Here is a 23,923-nt window from a genome sequence, read left to right on the forward strand (position 1 = left end):
GCAGCGGAGGTTGTTGGGTCCGGTCCTTGGCGATTTGGTGGTTCTGTCGCAGGTGAAGCTGCAGGTGCCGCAGGAGAAAGGTCCTTGGGTGCGTTTTGGGGCGGCCTGCAAGCAGGTGTGGTCTCGCTCGGTGTTGAGTGCGTGGAGAGTGCTGGCGTCGTATCGGGGTCTGGTGTCGTGGTGGTCGCGAGGTCCAGGGGGTCTGGGGCTGGGCACAGTCCAGGCGCAGACGGGCTTGCCTCCGGCGCACCAGTGGCGGGGAGGGAGGGAGGAGCAGCTGGGAGGTGGGGCGGCGAATGAACGGGGATGGGGCGGGGTCAAAGGGGAGCAGTGGCGGGAACGGGTAGCGGGATACAAAAGAGTGTGAGAGGGGGAGAGGAAAATGAGATGGACGCTAAAGTAACTAAGAAACTCAAAAAACAGATAACAATATCAAAGGGGAAAAACGAGGACAGGAAGGGAAGAACAGTGAAAGGCAGTGAAATATAAGCCCCGTGGGCACAGCAGTCAATCAACAGCAAAGTCGAACTCACGAATCAGAGCGGCAGCGTGGGGGAAAGGCGCAGACAAAGAGGTGGAGCTGTACGGCGTGGGGGCGACCTGGCCTGCAAGCAGGGTCAAGGGTCGCTCCGTCCCAGGCGTTGGTCTGCACAGGGATGTTGTAGGGAAGTTTTTTTTTCAAACTGCACATTTTTCTGAGATTACAAAAGAGAACGTGGATACCTTTTGGCCATCAATCTCTTCCTCCTTTTCCTACTTTTGCGGTTACAGGGAGAAAACATGAACATCTGATCCCACCAATAGGTGAAAAGAACCGATCGAAAGCCACTTTAGGTCAACATATATGTATATATGTAAATAAGATGCTACGGAAACACCTAACAAGGAGTATCTAGGCCAGACCTAAAAAAGGAGGTTGGGTACAAATCTTTGTACTCCAACACAACAGCCAATAAAGTCATCTACCTTACACCAAACTAGCCACGCAAGCAAGTTTAGACTATCGAGTACGGAGAGATGCCAATGTTTGGCCGGCGTGGGTATACCACTCAAGGATGTTATCTATGAGACTCATCATTGTCCCTTTGCTTTCAGTTAGGTTTTTCAAAGCAGTCACTTTCCTCCTTATTCTACTTCCATGCTAAACCAGGAAAACATATATGGTTGCACAGAAGATTCTCAGTAGTAGTAATGGCCAATACTATTCCTACATTAAATTTGAGAGATCCGAAAAAGCCAGCTTGCCAACTGTCCATAGGTTTTTTTTCCAGCAAGGTGGAAAAGATGGCAAGAGAAATTAGCACACCTGTGAACTCATCTGCATAAGGCAAGTCTCACTTGCTTTTTACATATATTCGCCTGCCTGACAAACAAAATGTCTCTATAGACTTTAACTGCACCACCTGCTTTTCAGACCTGTACCACCCACAAAGAAAGTGTATATGTCCTGTTCACCTTCATAGGATCACAATCTTAAACGCCTAACTCGCATTTTAGAGGCAAGACGTTGACTGGTGTGAATAGAGGGATGGGGGTAGTGGCCTTATGTGCTGCAACCTAAGAACTAAGCCATTCACAACACCACTATAGGCCATCTTCCTTCATAAACACACTTCCTAATGGCAGTTTCGGATGCATGATGCAGCCTCAAAAAATTCAACAGAGTGAGCTCCAAGTCAGAATCTACATGATGAAGAAGCTCTTCTGTTCAAGGTTACAGGCAGGGTAACAGAGGACAGATAGTAATTTGAACCGTATACTCTCTGGAGGGCTTTAAAACTAATGAGAAACATATTACCAGAGTTAAAATAGCATTTAATCCCCTCTCAATGCCTCATGGGGCTCATTTCAGAATAGTTTCCAAAGTGAATCCAGAACCGAACAGTGAAAAAAAAATGTTCCATCATCAACAGGATATTTGGAATGTGTACTTTTATATTATGAATCATAAGTAACAACCCATAATTAGGAATGTGCATTAATTACTTTGTGGCATACAGATTATCATCTCATCTATAAACAAACATTTAAAATGCAATAGGTTTCGCCTTGCACAATCCCCTCTCCAAAACTCGAGTGCTGGTCAAGACATCAGTCCTGGGTTTCGGAGGATTCTCTGAGCATGTTCACTGGCATGTGCATTACATGTGTTAATTTATACTAAGTCATATTCTCTAACCCTGCTTGAAATTCAATGTACTCAAAATCATTTACAAATGTGCCGTGACACCATCATACCATGTCTGCTTGCAATATGCCAGAATCCGAGGCAGCCCTACCATGCCAAGTAATACCCATAGTATGTTGTGAACTCCCACCATAATGGATGGACCACCAATACAGCAGGTGATGACATCACTGTACCACAATTGGCCGCAATAGCTGAGAACAGCCACCACTGCGCAGATGATGGCCACTACATGGCACTAATTACCACCATAATTCAAGGGGCATTATTCGGCCAGCAATATCGGCCACTACTATGCAAAGATAAACATTATGCCAGGCATTGTTACGACTGTGGAATGGATGCCCGCATTATGTCATGAATTACACCATACTGCTGGGACCACCATTAAGTTAGGGATGGGCACCACAGTGTCATGGTTACACACACAATATGTTGGTAATGACGACCACTCTGTTAGGACCAGAAAAAGATCAGCGCCATCATGCCATTTATGCCCACAATAAGAACAGCACTATCATTAATATTAATATGGCAGGCCCACATTATGATAGATAAGGACATCATTAAAACAATATAAAAAGAATTATCGTCATCGAGCTAAGACCAGCATGGATGCCCACAAGTTGCCAAGAATTACCATCAGCGTGCAACGATCAACTTTTTGCCCGCTGTGGGCATCATGCCAAGGATGCTCGCAAGCTGACAACAAATACTTCCAGCCCTGACAGCTACTGCCAGAGCACAGAAATCAAGCTACCGAATTCACACCCATTACTTATTTAATTCAAGGTATTTATTTAGTCCACCATAATCCCCAAAAGTATATCCCGGCGCTAGACCTCATACCTGCCCACTTCCAACCAAGTCATTAGAGTGGAAACTACCAAGTCAACAACATTCTCTGAAAGATTAACAAGAACAGGGTCAAATGTAGATTCTGTGGAAGATTATTCCAGTGAGTAGCTGCCAAAAAGAGCTGCCACGCCTTCTAGGTTTCCTAATTCATCTACAGAATATGAAAGCTTCATTCGCTGAACATAGATCCTGTGCTGCCGTATAAAATGTAACTCCATCCTGTAGGATTGCTGGACACTTATCATAAAGTGATCTGTGCGCGTGGCATATTAGCTTAAAAATTGCTCTCTTGCAAGACGGAAGCTAGTGGAGATAGTTAAGACAAACTGAAGCGGAGCTCTTGCTAGTCCTGAAACAGATCAATCTTGCCACCTCCTTCTGAATATTCTGAAGACGCGTGAACAAATAAATCTGACATGCTCGCATATAACGGGTTCCCGTAGTCTAACCTACTCGTGATCAAAGCTTGAACAATATTCCTTCGCCACCTCACTGGGATCCACCAGAATAATCTGCAGAGTGTGAAGAATACCAAAACAGCTCCCGCACACAGTATTTACTTGTTCTTGCAATGAAAGAGAATCCTCTATTAGGAATCCCAGATTCTGTACCACCGTTTTAAGCCTGGGTGCAGGACCTAACAACATAGGCTACCAAGAATCATTCCAGACCTAGCAGGCCCCACCAAAAATCAAGATTCATGCTTTGTCTGCATTAAGTTTTAGTAAGTGTGCCTTCAGCCACCCTGCTACTTCTGAGAGGCAACCTACCTGATCCCCCGGCATCTCAGTACACTCATCTTTGATGGAAATAAACAGCTGGGTGTCATAAGCATATATAACAATATAAAAACCCCATGCCCTGATAATGCTTGCTAAAGATGCCAGGTGGATATTGAACAATAGGGAACTCTGGAAAGATTCCTGAGGAACTCTGCAATGATGTTCGCGAGGGCTGAATTTAAAGAGGGGGCAGATGTACCGAATGAGATCTGTTACTTAAAAATGAGCTAAACCACAGTAAAGGTAGCAAATGCAAATCAATTTCAATTAGCCTCTTGAACAAAGGCGGTGAGACAAGGTATTGAAAGCCACCAACAGGTCTAAAAGTATTAGGGCTGCTGATTTGAATGTTCACACTGTGAGGCGAGAACCTCAGATATCACTCTTCCTTCATAAATGTCAAAATAACAGAAGAACAAATACAAAAGAAAAATCGAACTAAAAGGACAAAGCTCATGGAAGACGGTTTCATTTAAAATACGAGTAAATTCCAGTTTGTAAAAAAAGAGGCCTAAATCAAAAAGAAGCACAAACCAGGCAGGGGCGACCGTTATCCATGAGAATGATCGAAAAGGCAGGCGATGCAACACCTAACAAGTTTAGATGATATATACCTAGATTATTGTGTAGAGGTTGATAATGCAGCAAAGGTTTTGAGATTCCCTTCTCTTGCGCACGAGTATAACAATATTTAGTTAAGGGGTTACTACACTAAAAGACTGTAAAAGGATGTAAAAAATAGAAAAGCCACCCCGTGTTTATTGAGAACAGGTATATCCACATTACTACTGGGCAACTAACCTGCACCTATTGAACTTTGAATAACCTACACATACTCCATACCCCTTGCCTTAAGTCTCATAACACACAAGGATCCACTTCATCACACAATCTTTAAAACGACCAGGCAAAAACCTGATCGCACCAAATTGTGCTTTTACTATACGACTGACCCTTTCTACAAAACTAGTGATACGGGTATGATACAGTGACGTTTAGAAACTATAGATCTTAGTAACATCAACAAAAATCTGCATTTCAGTTGACACAGAGTACTGGTATCCATTACAATCTCTCCTGGACATCCCTCTCTGTCAAACATTTCCTGTAAGAACTCCATGACAGCATGTGTGTTGACAAACTTAACAATTTTTATTTCAGGCCACATGTAGACAATCAACACAAGGGCATATTTAGGAGTAGTCCCCGGAATGACAAACGGTCCCAAAAAATCGAAAGCTAGCTTTACTCCACAGAATTACAGCACTAGCAGGGGAAGGCGTTACCCGTGTCCGGTCACTCAATATATAAGCACAACAATCCTGAACATGGTGTTCAACATCTCTATCCATCCCAAGCCACCCCAAATCCCCCCTTTCCCTACCGTTGATGGCCCGTATGACCTTCATGGATAACATTTAAAATCTGGCTACCAAACCCCATCAGGACAATCAAAAGACCACCCTGTTTCAATATTCCATTAAAAATGGCCTACTCTTCAGCAAATTGACCATCAGAAACCAGCTTGTAACAAACCCCTTTCAATTTCAGCCAACTCTTGGATACCAACTCCCTTACCTTTTGTAATTCAATATCAGACTTTTATTGACCCAATTAAGACTTAACATCTTCCACCGGTTAGTTACTTTTCCAACGGTCAATGATTGCTCTCACTCCCTAAGTCACCGTCGCTGCGACGGATCATCTCCTCAGTCACTCTTACACACAACCCTCTTCTGTAAATTTTACACTGAACCAAGAAAGATGGTGTGTACCTATCTTAAAAATCTTGGGTTTACGTGAATGTCGACCTGCATTCCTGGTTCTTCGATTTCTGGAATCCGATCTTTTTGCAATAAAAATAGCTAGGTTCCAAAAATGTTGTATTCGACATAGAAATAACCTGTAATTTTGTGATTTGATGTACTTTTTAATTTTTGTTATTTGTTCTTTTAACTGAAAAATCATGAATGTAAATTTTTAACCTGCAACACGATTCACTGTGCTGATTTTAACAAACAAATGAATTTTTTTGTAAAAATGTAACGTTTCTTTTTTAGATGTTTATACTTTTATGGTTCTCTTTATCTGAAACCGAATAAAGTAAACAATGAATGAATGTAATTCAATATCAAACCTTCTCCGAAAGAGGCCTATTTATCAGCAATCCACTGAGGTCAATGCATAAACCATCTCAATGCCGTCAAATTTGCTGCAATTCTCAAGTAGATCTTCCTTTAATGGCAACTTCGAGAGAGAGCAGCAGCAAAATTATTCACTTCTGCAACACTCGAGTTTACATTGAAACTCATGTAATTGATACCGCCACTTGGCTATATGAAGCGTGGCTCTACCACCACCACTTGTGCTGAATAAATATCCTGAGATTTATAATCTGACTAACACAAATTCATTATTTCACAGAAAATACTTGAAATTTGAGCTCTTAACAACCCCAAAGCTTCATTTTTCTGTGATGGAAAACGTAGGATAAGCACCATGCAAAACTCTTGAGGTGAAAGCAGATATTTCCTCACACCCATTACCTCCCCTTTGCAACAGTACAGCATTCAAGCTACGATTGCCAGCAATGGTCATGATGATGCACACATCATTGGTATCAAACAATTTGATCTGATTAAAAGTCATTTCGCACTCTGTACTCTAAACATACATTTTCCTTAAAACATGCAACCAGACAGTTTAGCTGGCACAATTTTCATCACAGTTTGAGGAGTACTCCACAAGTTCTAAGAAAGACCTAAGCAGACCCTTATCAATGGACACAGGCACATTTGCAATCATTTGTAATATCTCCAATTTAGGCTCCATGCCACGACCAGACAGATGGCACTTTATGTAATCTACCCAGCACTGAAACAAACGTACACATATCCTCTCAACGTTAAGCTACTCATTTCGATTATATCTAAAACTTCTCTAAATTTTGTATTATGTTCACATTCATCCTTTCCATACACCAGAATATTGTCTTGGAAACGAGAAAAAACCATGTGATGTTGGAACCCTTTAAGATTACCTAGTATGAGAGAAAATAACTTCACTTATTGCAAAACTAATTTTGGGTGTGGCATTCTACACATCCATTTATTACCATAATGAAACAAGCAAAATTGTTGTACACACCCCTTTCGTTGTCGAACTGTCATAACATATGTACACCTTTTCGTTATCAGATCTGGAACTACATTGGTCTACTTGTTTCTTGCACTTTTGCACTCAGACTGATCTCACTCATACAAATTTCAGAATGTTCAATATCTGGATTACATCTTTTGTCCACAGTGCTTAAAAGTCAAGCATATTCATATATAATTTCAATGATACCCTTTCCACACCAGTGCAAACTTTGAAAACTTCAATGGACAGAGCCTTTAAAAAAAACTCCTGCCACAGAAATCCCAAGAGGATTCCCATGCAATGTGTTCTTGGTAGAGGGGAAAGGGGTGTCTCCCTTCTACCTGCTTACTGACATGCATGGCGGTATCCATGGGACTTAATCTGTGCCCACTTAACCCCATTTGATATCCTGCAGTCTCCTGTAAAGTGGTCCATGCTCACCTAGGGTGTGTAGAGTTCCAATTAGCTTACTCTGGAAATGCGAGTAGTGTTTCTACATTAATTCCTTACCAAGACCCTAAACGAAGATGCGAACAACACCATGAGCTATGTTGCAATGGAACCAACTGGCAGGAGCCAGTGCTCAATTGCTACTAACTAGGAATATAAACCTGGTTGTTTATGTAGGGGTCCACACAAACTGTTTGTTGCTCTTTGTTCACATACCAATAAAGAAATAAAAAAAATAGGAATATAAACCATAGGTGTATAGACCTTGTTGTCAAGCCTGCGATCATGCCCTAAAGTCTGGCCACTGTCCATCTGCAAGTGCTGACTAAGGGACCCCCCGAACCACTACCATCTCCACCCCAGCTAAAGGCCAACAATGCTGCTCGGGCTAACCCAAAACCATCACCAGAAATGATATGTTAAGCAACAACGAAAGGCAGGGGTGTTAACTCGCAGGAGGTGTGACTGTGATTGGTAAACATGTTCACTGCACGACTGAGTAACCTTGTGTTATCCAACAGAAATTATCCCCATACATCGCCCCCAATACTTCTTTACAACTGTCAGGCCTTAGCCTAGGGCACACCGACCTTGGTCCTATCTGCCAGAACATTGCCTCAAATACACACTTGAAATTCCACTACCCTATGCACAGCTTGAGCAACCTGTCTTGCCCTGTAGCCCAGCTCCATAGTCCTCCAACTGGGAACAGAAGATCTAAGTGAAAACGTCTGGAGCATCTGGCTCAACCGATATCATCCCAGGGAAGGACTACCACTCAACACCCCTGGACACCCTCGGGGGCTAGCACCTTCAGCCAAAGATACCCAAGCTCCAAGGATCCACCCACATCTGACTCCTACTATACCAGACCTATTGTTTTGAGCAAGTGCTTAATTAGCGGAAAAAGCGGGTGCTCAAAGATTTTCTGAGGAGCCCATTTCCACCAATGCTCCCCAATGCCAGAGTTGCTTAACCCCTTTGATGCTCATGACGAGCTCAGCTTGTCATGAGGTATACCTCTCGTGTGCTCATGACGAGCTGAGCTTGTCATGAACAATGGGAATCGATGATTGTCAGCATAGAGGGAGAATTCCAATAGCAACAATGGTGTTAATGTCAAGGCGGTCTAGTTTTGATTCTTCCACCTCACGCCTCTTTCTTTCATTGATCTACACTTCTTGTCTCCATTTCACAGGTTGTTTCACATCGGTGCTTTCTCCCTTTGCCACGGATTTCCTATCTTTCTCCCTATTCTGTCTTTCTCTTACTCTCAAGGTCTGATAATGACAAGAATTGGCAATGCCAATTGGTCTTGGCATATTAATGAGTTTAGTGATGTAGTTGCCATTATAAATATATTAATATACTGTGTTTAGTATGTGAGGTGTGATGAAGGACGCTAGAAGGGAAGGGTATTTAAATGGAGGTGCCTGTGCCAAAGACGGGTAGTTTTAGAAAGGGGTTACTGCAGAAAGACACCTAAAGAGGAAATGTAAAAGAGGTCATTAAGGAGATGGGGCATCATTTTGTTACTGTTGTAGAGTGTAAATGTGTCAGAGCTCACCAAAGCAAAAACTCAAGACATGTGGTGCAAGGGTGAAATAAAAAAAATAAAAGTGGCTGGGGGCAGAGTTTAGTACAGAGAGCTATGATGGGGTGGAAGAGAGTAATGATGGAGATGGACAGAACGAGAGGGAGGGAGAGAAAGAAGGAGAGGTGAGAGATGGACAGCGAGAGGGACAGAGAGAGAGAGGAGTTGGACTGAGGGGGCTTATAAGGGGAGCGAGGGAGGGAGGGAGAGTTGGAAGAGAGGGGCCGCGGGTAAGCCAGCACAGCTGTAAATCCGGAGACACCCGTGTGCATAGTATGGTCTCTTCTTCTGTGTCCCAGTCTGAGCTTCTAACTTGCTGCATCTGCAGCAATTCCACAAAATCACCTAGGATGATCACTAAGCGAATCGTATGTTCCCATAAGTGCACGCACCAATTATCCAGAGAAGGGGCATCTAACCTGTGCATTTACATTTCAAACATGGGGGCCAGGCTGTGGCGGGACAACCCCAATCCACGTGCATCAGGTCATACCTCTTCTCCCCAACAGGAGGGGGCTTAACACCCTCTTCTTAGAACCACATTGTCGCTGTGTAACTCCGAGGCTACCTGAGCGATGTTGGAGAGCTCTCTGCACTCTTTATAGCGCTATCCCAGCAAGTGACAGCTCCGAGCGCTCTATTAGTACTCACCACCCGCTTAGCATCCTGTAAACCTGTCTTCCCTCATCTGGTCTGTAACCACCTGCCTGGCACTCACCCAAAGCCCAGTGCAGTCACACCCATGAACAGCTCTGCATCCGCTCACCCCCACTCCTCTTTGTTCTTGCACTCCTATGTAACATCTCTCTCTTACACAGTACACTGCAGCTGCACACACAATAATCACATGTAGAGAGGACTATGGCTCCTTGACACTCTTAACACATGCATCCTTCCACACAACGATACATCGCTCTTCTCTGTGCCTCTGTAACAGTGTACCTTCTTGTTTCTTAAGAAGTGCTGGTGCTCTCCCTCTGAAAATGAACAAGTGCCGGTGCTCAGTACCAGTCCGTTAAAGCACTGGGTGTAGGGCTCCTTGGAGCAGTGTCTTTAGGGCACGGTGGGCAGTATCCAGGCCTGGTTTGTGATGGGGGCGAGGTTTAGAGGTGGGGGCAGAGCGCCGCCTCCTGCAGACTGTGTGGGTTCCTCTAGAGTGACAGTGGCTGGATACAGGGTACTACAGAACTCACCCCAGTGTCAAGGGCTGGGGCAGGGAGTGCTGAGGGGGGGAGGCAGCATTTAAAAGTTAAGCCAATGAAAACATAGACGGAATGTGGGCGGAACTTCCCCCCACAATACTGAATACAGCACCTCTCTGACGAGACAGTGCATGCGCTTTCTAAGTCTGAGACCTAAAAAACGAGACCCTGTAACCACTGGCACAAAATCAGAACTCATGCCTTCCACAATGGCACTTGGGACTACACATAAACCCTCCAGCATCGTCCATTTAACAACTCCTACTCAGGTTCAGCCGGATGCTGCTGTGAGTCATCATCCTTATTACTAGTGACAGGCTCCAACTAGATTCCCGATAAGCCAGCTGCTGTTAATATAGCGCTGGCTTTAAAAGACTGCATCCCTCTAAAAGAAAAGAGTACCACTCCCCCTTCGCTGCAGACTATGCCTTGTGTAAGAGATCTGATAAGTGGTGATTAAAGAACACAATATATTGCACTAACATTTTTGCAAACTTTTCTGGCCAGATTGGCCATATTCATACCTCAAATCCCAATGTAGCATGTGCTCATGACACAAGCGGCATTCCTAAACTATTAGCAGGGCCACTGGAATTATGCGATTGTGCAGTTGCAGCAATTTTCGCATAATTGTACATTTTGCTGCATTTGTCACATAATCCATATTCTGCTACATAATCTGCAGATTTTAACCAAAAAAAAAACGTTTCTAGCCAAAAGTTACTAAAAACGCAGTGGCATGTGTTGCCGGGCACTGGTAAGCCTTTTGGAAAGGTTGACTGGTCACCTTTCTGTTGCTTACAGCTACATTTGGGTATTAAATTGATACTAATGAGGTGCACCCAACAAGCCCAGACAGTATTAACAAGTGTAATAGGTACAAAATAATGAAGTAATACTAGCAAAAAAAAAGTGCCATGTTATCACACATAATTTGCCTTTTCTTGCTGCAAAATTTACTCAACCCTGTCGCATAATTTGGCACTCTCATGCCGCATAATTCCAGTGGCCCTGACTATTTGCAACAGTTACTGAACCCACAACAGTGCACCAAAAAAGTTACAAACTAAAGAAAAACACATCCACCAAAGAACTATACTTAAAAATTGGATTTTCCTTCCCCGTTCATGAAATTCTGTCATGGTTGCACCTTTAGCAAGTTGCAGTAACGATACAATTAGTAAGAATGAAGCCTAAAAATCTGCACAATATTAAAGAACTAGCATCACCCCCCCACAGACCGATCTTATCACAAGGGCTAACTTGTTCAGTTCTGGAAAGAACATGGATTTATTAAAACCTTATCGACAAAGAGTTACTTGTAGGACAGATGCTTTATAACTTGATCAGAGCTCCCTTCAAACTGCAACACAAACCCGGTGGCACACGATGAAGGTCCAAAAACACTAGCACAGTACCACACGTGGCCTCTACGGACACGCAATTCACACGGAGCAGACTACAACATTCGAAAGACCGTCCACACTCGGGGCCATGAAAGTTACCACACCACCATCCGCGTAAATCAAGCGCGCGATGAGCACGGAACAAAGTACAGGAGGCGCGCAAATCCTACACAAAAGCTACCTGCGCCCAGAAGGCCAGTGCAGCACGAATGCACGAAGGCACATGCAAACTAGAGACCAGTCCTGCACGTTCACACACTAGTGTAGGCTCCGTTATGGCAAACACTTATGCAGCATGCATTGAACTCATACACACTAATACGGTTTATACACTACTAAATGCACACTAGTTCTACATCCTCTAGGGTCGTATGAACACCTCTCACACCTTAGATTAATTACATGCATGATATGAATTACATGCATGATTCATGCTCCTAAATAATCGCCCTGCAAGCATGCTCTCGTGCATTATAGTGCAGCATTCAGTTTCCCTTCTTCACGCGCAGACACGCTGCCCGGGCAGCGCCAACCCTAGAACTGACCCCTTGCCTCGGTTAGTCGCACCACTAGCACGTGCTCTCAGGTGGGTCGGCTAGCAGCCTCCTCCGCCGCCTCCTGCTGGCCACAGACACCGGCTCGCGACGCTCCCAGGAACCACCGCCGCGCGACCCACAACAGGAAGGAACACACGAGCAACTGGTCGCGCGACAAGAGCGCCTCTGTCTGCACAAAACAACATTAGAAGAGCCTCGGCTCCCTATTGGCCAACGGAGCGATGACGTTGAGTTAGGGGGCTGGGATTAAGGTTGCTTGAAGTCTTCTGAAGGGATTTTAGAACGGGCGGTTGCAGGCGCGCGAGATCCTCTCGTGCAGAAGTAAAACCGGTTGAATACGTGACGCGGGCTTTCGAGATGCTTCCGTTTAGACATAACCGTGCGGGCGCCGATGAAGCTGCCGCCACGTGTGGGGACTTTTTCGTCTGTGTAATGAAGATGTGTAGTGTGCGTGGGAACCAGGTTCACGAAATTATTGGTGGAGCCTGGGTCACATGGCATAACAGTGCGACATGCTTATATCAACTCGAGAACATAGCTGCCAAAGTTTCAGATTCTCACGTTTTCTTAATTTCAGTGCAATTATGAGTCAGTGAAATTATGAGTGACATTTTAGCGGCTGAGTGTAACTTTGTTATGTGTGTTGTAGGTCTAGTCGTTTTAACCTCTTAAGTGCTGCGTCGGGGCGTTGGCCGACGGCAGCACTACCTCCCCAGTGCTGCGCACGACCATTGGACTTCCATTCAGCACTAGTTCCAATGGACAGCGCAGCACTGGGGAGGGATATTTGCGCCTTATCTAAGGTGTTACTACTGCCCTCATGTTATTGGTCACAGGGCTCGAGCAGCTGTACAATGTTGACAGTTTTTTAGTGACGTCAGCGCCACAGCCGACACTGACAGTTATTTCTGTTTACCCTGTCGGTCACCTGTTTCTTCTTCCCCAGCTCCGTTCATAGGAATAAACTTCACATTAATAACTTCATTCCTGTGAGCGTGTATTCCTTCCACACTACAATTTGGCGACGAGGTACGGGATCGGTAATCAGATTCTGAAATTGTCGGAGCTTGCGGAGGAGAATTTCAGAGGAATTCTAATTTACTTGAGGCAAGTTATTGATACTCTTAATTTCAAAAGAGTTTTCAGGTTCTTAATTCTTCTCTCATTATTTTCGAGAGTGCTGTCGAGAAGATCTAAAACGTATGCCAGCTGAGCGGAGGTGTTCTGGTCGCAACGTTTATAAGAGACAGGAGCAGCTGTCGGAAGCAGTCTTTCAGGCAAGTGAGGAGGTTTTCACGTGGCTGTTGTGTTTAACTTCGTCTAAAGCCGTTTTTCGTGCATTTCAGCGCGATTGGAAACTGAGTTGATGCCGGTGAGGTAAAAGTTACAGAACCAACTGGCAACTGTCAACGGCAAGCTGACGTCAGCGCGTCACTCACAGCTGGTCATTCCACTGCATCGGCTGAATGCGTGAGGCTGCGCGAGCGCGTCATCACGCAGAATCGAGTACGTGCCGCCATTTTAGTTGGAGATTTCACTCCGAGTTGCTCCGTGTTTCCTCAGCATAGAAAAGACACTGTAATTTGAAGTAAACGTCGGAAAGAAGGTATAAACGAAATTTACATGTACAATATATCAAAAGTTAACGCTGATTAGGGCAGGTGCATTTAAAACACTTTCTTCGTGTAAAAGTTTTATTTCTTCATCACAATAGCGTGGTTCATAAAAAAAGAGACCTGTGAGGAGGATAGAGTTCAGATGGCAAACGAAAGCAATTTCTGTGCCCCAGCACATTTTCTGGAGTCACCAGGTAAGCCAGTCATGTCATGGAAAAACTGGTACAGGGCATTTGATAACTACTTGGTAGCTATAAATAGCAAAAGATTTAAACCAGAACACAAAAAAGCTATTCTATATGGGTTACTAGGCATTGCTGGTCAAGAAATGTTTTATAATTTACCAGAATACGAACCTGCACCTGGACAATTTATTCCTCTCGACGAGTTCCAAGAAGCTGTGAAGAGACTGGAAAGACAGTTTGATGAGGAGGAAAACATAATGGTGGGCAGACATCGGTTTGCTATGAGAAAGCAATCAGAGTCTGAGAATGTAGAGGAATATATCGGCAGTTTAAGGGTATTGGCTGCCAAATGTGGGTTTGGTGACAGGGTTGATGAATATTTACGCGATCAATTTGTTTTTCATTGCCATGAGATCAAGATTCAAGAGCGTTTGTTAGCATGCAAAAATCCTTCTTTGTCCGAAGTCATAGACATCGCAAAAGGAATTGACCGTTCTTTGGAGGGCAGAAGAGAGTTAGCCAGGTCAAGTGTGTCAACCAATGCTAATATTTCATATGTCAATGACAGAAGAAAAAAAGAATATAATGTTGGCCGTTATGTCAAGTCTAATTCAGTGGTTAATTCTGCGAATTTTGTATGTTATAGATGTGGTTCGCACAACCACAAAGCAGATTCCGTGAACTGTCCAGCTACGGGGAAAAGATGTACAAGATGCCAGAAGGTAGGGCACTTCGCTAGCGTGTGCGCAAATTTCATTGAGAGTTATGCTAGAATGGTGGAACCATTAAGGGCACTTTTGCGCAAGGACAGAATTTTAATTGGGAAGTGCAGCATGATGTGGCTTTCAAGGAGGTAAAAGAAGCGATTGTTAAGGCACCCACATTGAAACCTTTTGATTCACATGGTTATAATGTCATTACAGTTGACGCAAGTTCAGTGGGAATTGGTGCAATTTTTACCCAGAAAGTAGGTAAGCATACCCATACAGTTGCTTTCATTTCTCGAAGATTAAATGACACCGAGAAGAATTACAGTACTATAGAAAGAGAGGCACTAGCCTGTGTTTGGGCAGTTGAGAAGTTAAAATGTACATTTGGGGCAAAGAATTCGAGTTAATCACAGACCACAAACCCCTTATATATTTGTTCGATGGATATGGTAGGGGCAATGGGAGAGCTTCGTCTAGGTTGGTCAGATTGTTGGCCAGGCTACAGGAATATAATTTGTCTATTAAACATATTTCGGGCAGGTGCAACATCAGAGCGGATTTTCTTTCCCGGTTGCCTACAGAATGTCAAGATAATCAAATAATTGAGGAAACAGAGTGTGTGGTGTCTAATGTAGATGTTATACAACAGAGCAATATGACCATTTCAAACGAAGAGTGGGTAGAAGCCATGGGAAAAGATGTAATTTTGTAATTTTGTCTAAAGTTAAGAAATATATGTCCACTTCATGGCCTCCAATACGTAATCTTTCATCTGATCTTTTCTGAACATTTGTGCAAGTGGCCAATGAATTGAATATTGTGAAAGGGTGTATCAGAAGAGGTGATTTGCTTGTTCCCCCCACCAGTGTTAGGAACAGGATCATAGACATGGCGCATAAAACGCATTTGGGAGCCACCATGACTAAAAGACGTCTCAAAGAACATTACTGGTGGCCCGGCATGGACCTTGATGTGAACTTATTTGTGGAAAAGTGTGCTGCCTGCACAAAATCGGACAAACATTGGAAATTGAGGACTCATGAGATGCAGTTAGTTTCCATCCCAAGTTCAGCATGGTGTAAAATTGCCATTGATATGGCAGGACCATTCCAACGGCTTGGACAGGATGATAAATTCATAATTGCAGTCATTGACTACTATTCAAAATGGATATACCACAGATTTGTCAGCACTATAGATTCTGATATAGTCATTGATTTTCTACGCATGTGTTTTGACATAGAAGGTAGTCCACGGATTATTGTTTCAGACAATGGTAAACAACTTACGTCAAGCAGAATTACAGATTTTTTCAAATCACATGGAATTACCCAGGAGAAAACTCCGTTATATTCTCCTAAATCTAACGGTCAAATTGAACGAGTCAACAGGTTCCTCAAGGAAGGTATACAACTTGCCCTGGCATCAAACCTAACAGTGAAAGACTTCATAAGAGAAAGGGTGTTTACTTATAACATAACGCAAAACTCAGTCACAGGTTTTTCACCTTTCCTTTTGTTGAGGGGAAGGAGATGCGACCACGACATTACCCCCAAGTTTCTATTGTCAGGGAACAAATTGCCTCCCTCCATCATTATAGATGATGAACAATTGCAAGTTAAGAAAAGAATAAATGAGTGTCAATTGAAAAGTAAACAATATCATGACAAGGTGCATAGGGCTATCAACAAAGAGTTTCTTAAGGGAGATTGGGCATTAGCCACTAAGCCAGGTCATCAAGTCAAGGGTGAGTCTAGATACTTTGCCCCTGAAGAGATGGTGGAAGTCTCAGAAAGTGCAGTTTGCCTCAGGCATTCGGGGTGGCGCAATAAAAGTGATGTGGTCAGAATTAGCAAACAGCAAGCCGAAGTGTGGCATAGTAGTCAAGTTGATGAAAGAGGCTACAATGATGAATATTCATGGTTAAATATGTTTAATGGTAATGAAGTATGTATATCTACCACCAACGTAGACAATTCAAGTAACGATGTTGTCTGTCAGAGTGAGGGTGAAAGTAGAATCGACTACAGTCAAAATGATATGTGTGATCATTACAATGAACCTGTAAATGACAAGGAAGATTGCAAGCAATTTGAAGTCAGTGACAATGTAGTCAGTAATGATCCTCCCTATGTTGCAGAAGGATCTTCTGATGAAGTCCATATGCATGGAGGTTGGCAGGAAACATGTACCAGGTCTGGTAGAATTGCAAAACTGCCCAGTATGTGCAAGGAGTATGATGTGAGTTAAAACTTCCTTTAGAAAGGGAGATGCTGTAGGTCTAGTCGTTTTACTACTGCCCTCATGTTATTGGTCACAGGGCTCGTGCAGCTGTATAATGTTGACAGTATTTTAGTGACGTCAGCGCCACAGCCGGTACTGACAGTTATTTCTGTTTACCCTGTCTGTCACCTGTTTCCTCTTCCCCAAGTTCCGTTCATAAGAATAAACTTCACATTAATAACTTTATTCCTGTGAGCGTGTATTCCTTCCACACTACAATGAGCAACATCAAGCAACTTAGACGAGGGGAACATACAGGGCACGGCAGGCAGCTCAGAATGAAGCAAATGTTAGTAGTCCTAGCAAGGGACTAACTACTATACGCCAGAGTTGAACCGTCGCCAGAAGGATAAAAGGGGCAGCCTCAACCCAAACCTGATCTGCAGTTAATTATGTGAACTTTTTAGCACGCAGACTAATAGCGGCTTGAAGCAGCCTTTTGAGTTTGCACATTGTGGGAGTAGCAGATGTCAAAACATGGCCATGTGCCAAGAGGCCTCTCCGTGCGGCACTGTGCACATCTGTCCGCACTCACTCTCCTGAAGAGCTGTCGCATGTGCAGTCTCAGGTATGCAGTGAGTCTCCCCCTGCACAACCCATGAGTGTTAGAGATAAGCTGCACCAGAAAGAAAACCAGCTATTTCTGTTCCAATAAAAGTGCAGAATGTAAAGCTACACAGTCACGGTATTTCATGAGGGCCGCCAGCAGCTCAAATTACTGTACATGCTTCCTTGAGTGTAGCACGTGATTACCGTAATAAATATGGAAGATGATCGGGAGAAATTGGCAGCTGAAGTGTGTTTCAGTGTGCTAAAACTGTAGAGGTTGGATCTAAGAAAGACTTAGACAAAACCAGTCTTAGAAGCACATTTTTGAAATTAGAAAGATTAAAAAAATCTGAATTATCAAAATGGTGGGACGGGGTGATTTTGAAGAACTATATAGACCAAAAAGAGTACCTAGGGGACTTAAAATTCCAAATTTCCAACTTTTGATGACTTTTGAGGACCTGCTCAAGGAGTGGGAGGAAAATCTATATGCCACTTCTTAAACAATAATGTATATCCTGATCACAAATTCAGAAAGGAAAGTGGAGCAGTTGAGAAATCAAATAGCTGAATTAGACAAGGACATTCAGGATATGAACCTCAAAGAACTGACTGAAAAAAATTATGCAATTTTAAAAGATGTAATATATCGCCATCAATTGCAAATCAAAGATAAACAAGCATTTACAATGCAATGGTTTCGCCTTTGCAAAAGTTAGAGCTATTGGCATTGTAAATGACAAAAAATGTATTTATGTGTTAGTTTTGAAAACAGATAAATAAATGGCATTGTAATTTACATTGCCAACAGCTTAATCTCTGGCAAATGTAAGACCTATTGTACCCTACTGGACGAGCTCAGCAGACAGCAATTACTACCACACACACACACCCAGAGCCACACACACACACCCAGAGCCACACACACACACACACCCAGAGCCACACACACACACCCAGAGCCACACACACACACACACACCCAGAGCCACCCACACACACCCAGAGCCACCCACACACCCAGAGCCACACACATACCCACAGCCACACACACCCACGCACCCAGAGCGCCACACACACACCCAGAGCCACACACCCCAGAGCCACACACACCCACACACCCAGAGCCACACACACCCACACACACAGAGCCACACACACCCACACACCCAGAGCCACACACACCCACACACCCAGAACCACACACACCCACACACCCAGAGCCACACACACCAACACACCCAGAGCCACACACACCCACACACCCAGAGCCATACACACCAACACACCCAGAACCACACACACACACATAGGAGAGCAAGCACAGCGAGGGGGCAGGGAAGCAAGCACAGCGAGGGGGCAGGGAAGCAAGCACAGCCAGGGGGCAGGGAAGCAAGCACAGCCAGGGGGCAGGGAAGAAAGCACATCCAGGGGGCAGGAAAGCAAGCACAGCCAGGGGGCAGGGAAGCAAGCACAGCCAGGGGGCTGGGAAGCAAGCACAGGCATGGGGCAGGGAAGCAAGCACAGCCATGGGGCAGGGAAGCAAGCACAGCCAGGGGGCAGGAAAGCAAGCACAGCCATGGGGCAGGGAAGCAAGCACAGCCATGGGGCAGGGAAGCAAGCACAGCGCCCCCTTGTGTCTCTTCCACAATCTCCAGAGGTGAAGATGTTGAGCGACCTAAGGAAAGGTGACTTTTTGGTAGACTTATTTATAGGGAAAACGACTATCACAACATCCATTGATAGACTGCAAAAAATGTGATCAATTTTAATTCAATATTAATGCTATGGAATTGCACTCAAATTCATATCATCAAGTATTCTCATGACTAAAGAGGCACTGCAGAAAGCGGAGCAAGATCGTTTGTTATGGAGGAATTTCACACTCAACAACGGGATGTCAACAGCAAACCTGTTGAATTTCAGAAGAGTGCTCTAGTATTATTAATTCAGCTGGAGGACAGGCTTGGAGGCCTGGAAAATGAAGAGGCATTTAATCTGAAATTGACAGTTTCGCTTGCACACACCTGGTAACACTGCACTGAGTCCTCAATCCCCTAGACGAGGGAGCCACACTCCTGGATGAGAATCTACCAGCCCACGACTGACAGGTAACGCTGTACTGAGTCCTCAATCCCCTAGACGAGTTAGCCACACTCCTGGATGAGAATCTACCAGCCCAGGACCGACAGGTAACACAGCACCGAGCCCCCCACTCCCCAGAGGATGGAGCCACACTCCTGGATGAGCATCTACTAGCCCACGACTGACAGGTAACACTGCACTGAGTCCTCCACTTCCCCAGAAGAAGGAGCCACACACCTAGATGAGAATCTACTAGCCCACGTCTGACAGGTAACACAGCCGCAAGTCCTCCATCCCCTGGATGAGAATCTACCAGCCCACACCTGACATGTACCACTGAGACGTCTACCCCACCCCGCCCATCCCAGAGTCGAGAATCGCACACCTGGATGAGAATCTACCAGCCCATGGCTAAGAGGTAACACAGCAATGAGTCCTCCACCCCCTAGAGGAGGGAGGTACAGACCTGAATGAGAATCTACCAGCCCAGGACCGACAGTTAACACAGCACTGGGTCGTCCATTACCCAAAGGAGGGAGTCACACACCTGGCTGAGAGTTTATCTAGCAGCCGACACCTGACAGGTAATGCCTCACCCTGCCCTCCACCCCCTAGAGGAGGCAGTCAAACATCTCGATAAGAATCTAAACGCCGATTCCTCCCACCCCCTTAAAATCCGGACTTGTCGGCAAATTCAGGAGCCCGCTCTTCAGAGGAGGGGGGTCTCCTACCCGTGGACCGACAACGGACCCCGCTCCCCAGTCCATATCAAATCAACCCTATGTCAGAGGTCAGTAGATATACAGATACACAATTTAGGAGATGAAAAGAAAGCCCGTCTCCCACTAACTCAGCCTCCAAGCGCCTGGAAGCCCCGGCTCACAATGCAGTTGAATGCCATAATGACGCTGTGAGGGTGTGCAACATACCACAAAATATAATGAACTAAAGCAGTATATCGTAAGATGACCAGGGCACTACTCTTACTCTGTAACACGGAGCACTGTCACAACACACAGTAATACATCCTAACCGAAGAGATCATTACAAAACATTGCCACGTATTATATATCCCGATAAATGTGTTAGACGTTGCGACACAGCATAACTTATCGCAGGGGAACCCAAGGGTGCCTCGAATACTCAAACCAGCAGACAACGCAACACAACATACCAAAAAGTAAAATAACAAAACATTTCATAGCACAGCGGAAGAATAGAAGATGTAGGGTAGCGTAATATAGCGCATACTACAACACACCGCATAGCATAGCATAATGTAGCGCATCCTTCTATATCACCACAAACCATACCATAGCATACCAAGACAAATTACAGCACGCTATAACCCAACTGAATGTAACATATCACAGCGCATAACGTGGCAGGCACAAGAGAACACAGTGGGGTAACATAACACTACATAATATAAATAGCTGAGCATGGCACGCGCAGCAGCATAGCGCAACACAGCACCCAACCTTTAATAGCGCTGCCCTCAAGAGACTGCCTCTCCTGGACCCCGGGCACCTGAAAGTCGCCTGCTAGAGGCTGCATTTTTTTGTGTGCATTTTTCCACAGACACGGGGACACGCGCGCACACACACATGCAGCGCCCCGCCCCCTCCCTACTACAACTGCATTTCTGCCCCAGCAGCCACCCTCCCAGGCATGCACATGACGAGATTTAGGGGCGGAGAGGGAGGCGAGCGCCATACATATCACAGGGAGGCCATGTTGAAGCCGAGCCGCTCCCCCTCGGTTGGATAGCTCCTCTCCCGGCCGGCGCTCCGGAGGCGGAGGGAGGCGAGCGCCATACATATCACAGGGAGGCCATGTTGAAGCCGAGCCACTCCCCCTCGGTTGGATAGCTCCTCTCCCGGCCGGCGCTCCGGAGGCGCTTCAGCGGGTGCCCAGGAAGAACATGAGCACGACGTTGACGAGCAGCAGCAGCACGATGACAGAAAAGACCACCACGGTTTGCACATCCAAGGTCATGCTGCACTGCAGGATGCTGTACTGCTCCCGGCGCTGCTGGGCAGCCAGAGCCTGGCTGGTCAGCCTCTGCTCTGGCACGCTGTCCATGCATCCACCATGGTAGACGAAACACACTCACGGAGAAAAACAAGTCAGGTCCCGGGCCGGCAGCCAATCACAGCGCGGCCCGAGGAATGACGTCACAGGGGTGTCCCGGGCCGGCAGCCAATCACAGCTCGGCCCGGGAATGACGTCACGGGGGTGTCCCGGGCCGGCAGCCAATCACAGCGCGGCCCGGGACAAGGGGCGGGACTTAAAAAAGAGTCAGAAACGCCCCCGAATCGCATATTCAAGGGGAAAGCGTGATTGACAGCCAATCTCTTCCAATGGCTAGCCTCCATTTATGGAGCTAGCCAATGGAAGACAGAGGCGGGACTAAGCCCCACACTGTAGGAACATAAGATTTCTCCTGGGCGGAGCTAGTGCTCCGGCCCAGGCGAAACCTAAAAATTGAGCAAAATCAGACGTGATGAAAGGGATTACTGTCAGGGTAGGATTTTTACCTTCGCTAGAGGATTTGATGAAGTACCAAAACCCAAACCTATTACATCTGTGGAGGGTCAAGGGGAGTTAAGTTCGGTCAACTACAGCAGTTCCAGCATTTCATCTAGTGGTGAACCTGTAATGAGGGCAGTAGGAGCACAGTGATCAACTTGTCTTTTTTCAAGGAAATCTCACGAATCAAGAGAGGCTAGAAAAAAGTGGTAGGAGAACAAGAAGAGGGAGGAGGAAACACAGTAGGTACAAGAATGGGTACGAGGAGCCAAGACAAAGTGAGGAGGTAGAAGAGTCAGTGGAGGATGCAAATGCCAAAGAACTTGAGGTTATCAATTTGTCCCGCAAAGATTTGAATGAGGAAGAATTGTCGGTCTTTAAGAAAGGTTTATCCCTTTGTCCAATAAATGAATGTGATTATACAGATTTAGAAATTGATTTGTTTAGATTTTCATGAAAACTGAAGTTGAAAAGTTTTTTCTCGATTGTTGACAAAAATGTTAATATTGAATCTGGCATTAAAAGTTCGGACATGACAATCGCTCAGCTACGTGAAGTTCAATTACTTATTTCTCTGACGGAGGGTGACCGGTTTGGGGTGGAGGACATTGCCACAATGTTGGATGTTGAAACAGATTACAGTTCTACAAGTGGGCTACGACCCAAATTCAACTTCACCCCACAAGGAGCTCAATTTACAGCCATTAATCTTTTTGTGAAAAAACAATGGATGAGTTTCATAAAATGGAAGACTTAGAACTAAGGGGGCAGTTGAGAATAAAGAAGGTTGATAACCTTTCCCAACAAGAAAGAAAAGCCTTGATGAGCCTTAAACAGGATAAACGTATAGTTATTCAAGAGGCAGATAAGGGTGGGAACATAGTGGTACAAAATATAGAGGAATACTGTCATGAAATTAGGAGACAATTGAATGACATGGATTGCTATGTAAAACTATCATCCAATCCCATCAAGGAAGCAACAGGGCGTATTTCGGAACGCTTATTTTCATGGAAAGAATTGGGTCTGTTGGATGAGTTAGAAGTTAGGTATCTGAGGGTCACAAATCCCACTTACCCATTCATCTATACTTTACCTAAAGTGCATAAATCGAGAGTCAATCCCCCAGGTAGACCAATAGTTTCGGGAATTGGCAGCTTAACGGAACACTTGTGAGAATTTGTAGACCTTTGTTTAAAACCCTTAGTGGTAAATTTACCTTCCTACTTAAGAGATACAATGGATGTGCTGAATAAATTGCAGGATATTAAATGGGAATCAGGAATGAGTTTTGTTACACTGGATGTGGTTGGCTTATATACATGCATTAGGAATGAGAAGGGGTGGAAGCCCTAAATCATTTTTTAGGTAGTCGCAGTGCGAGTTTGCATGATTATTCTAATATGCTTGTTGAAATGAGTTTAATTATTCTAAACAATATTTTTTTTCTGTTCCAGAATGAATGGTTTCATCAGATAAGGGGTACTGTGATGGGCTTCAGGTTTGCTCCTTCTTAGGCCAACCTTTTCATGAGTTCGTTTGAGAGGAAGCATGCCTGGAGCCGTGAGGCAGCTAAATGGATGGATCTTATTTTGTTTTGGGGTCGTTTTATAGACGACATTTTGTTGTTATGGAGAGGAACTAAGATTGAGATGTTGGAATATTTTGAGTACTTGAATAGGAATGATTTCAATGTAACTTTCACAATGAATCATGACTACGAGAAAATAGAGTTCTTGGATGTAGAACTATTTGTGGAGAAGGACTCTATAAAGAGAAGGCTAT

The 23,923-nt window shown here is 44.7% G+C and overlaps 1 protein-coding gene across 4 annotated transcripts in view; it reads right to left on the reverse strand.

Moving 5' to 3' along the window:
• ADISSP (adipose secreted signaling protein) overlaps positions 1-12,383 on the reverse strand; it is a 360,219-nt gene extending 347,836 nt beyond the window's left edge. Inside the window, exon 1 of one of the 4 annotated variants that reach the window (XR_015309257.1) lies at positions 12,167-12,383. The gene's annotated coding sequence lies outside the window, so the exon portion shown is untranslated. The remainder of the gene's footprint in view (positions 1-12,166) is intronic. The other 3 variants (XR_015309258.1, XM_086960133.1, XM_086960134.1) reach the window with 3 other exon arrangements.
• Between the last annotated feature and the right edge of the window lie 11,540 nt (positions 12,384-23,923).

This window comes from Lissotriton vulgaris, chromosome 3_1 (genome assembly GCF_964263255.1).
Source record: "Lissotriton vulgaris chromosome 3_1, aLisVul1.2, whole genome shotgun sequence".
NCBI classification, from domain to species: domain Eukaryota; kingdom Metazoa; phylum Chordata; class Amphibia; order Caudata; family Salamandridae; genus Lissotriton; species Lissotriton vulgaris.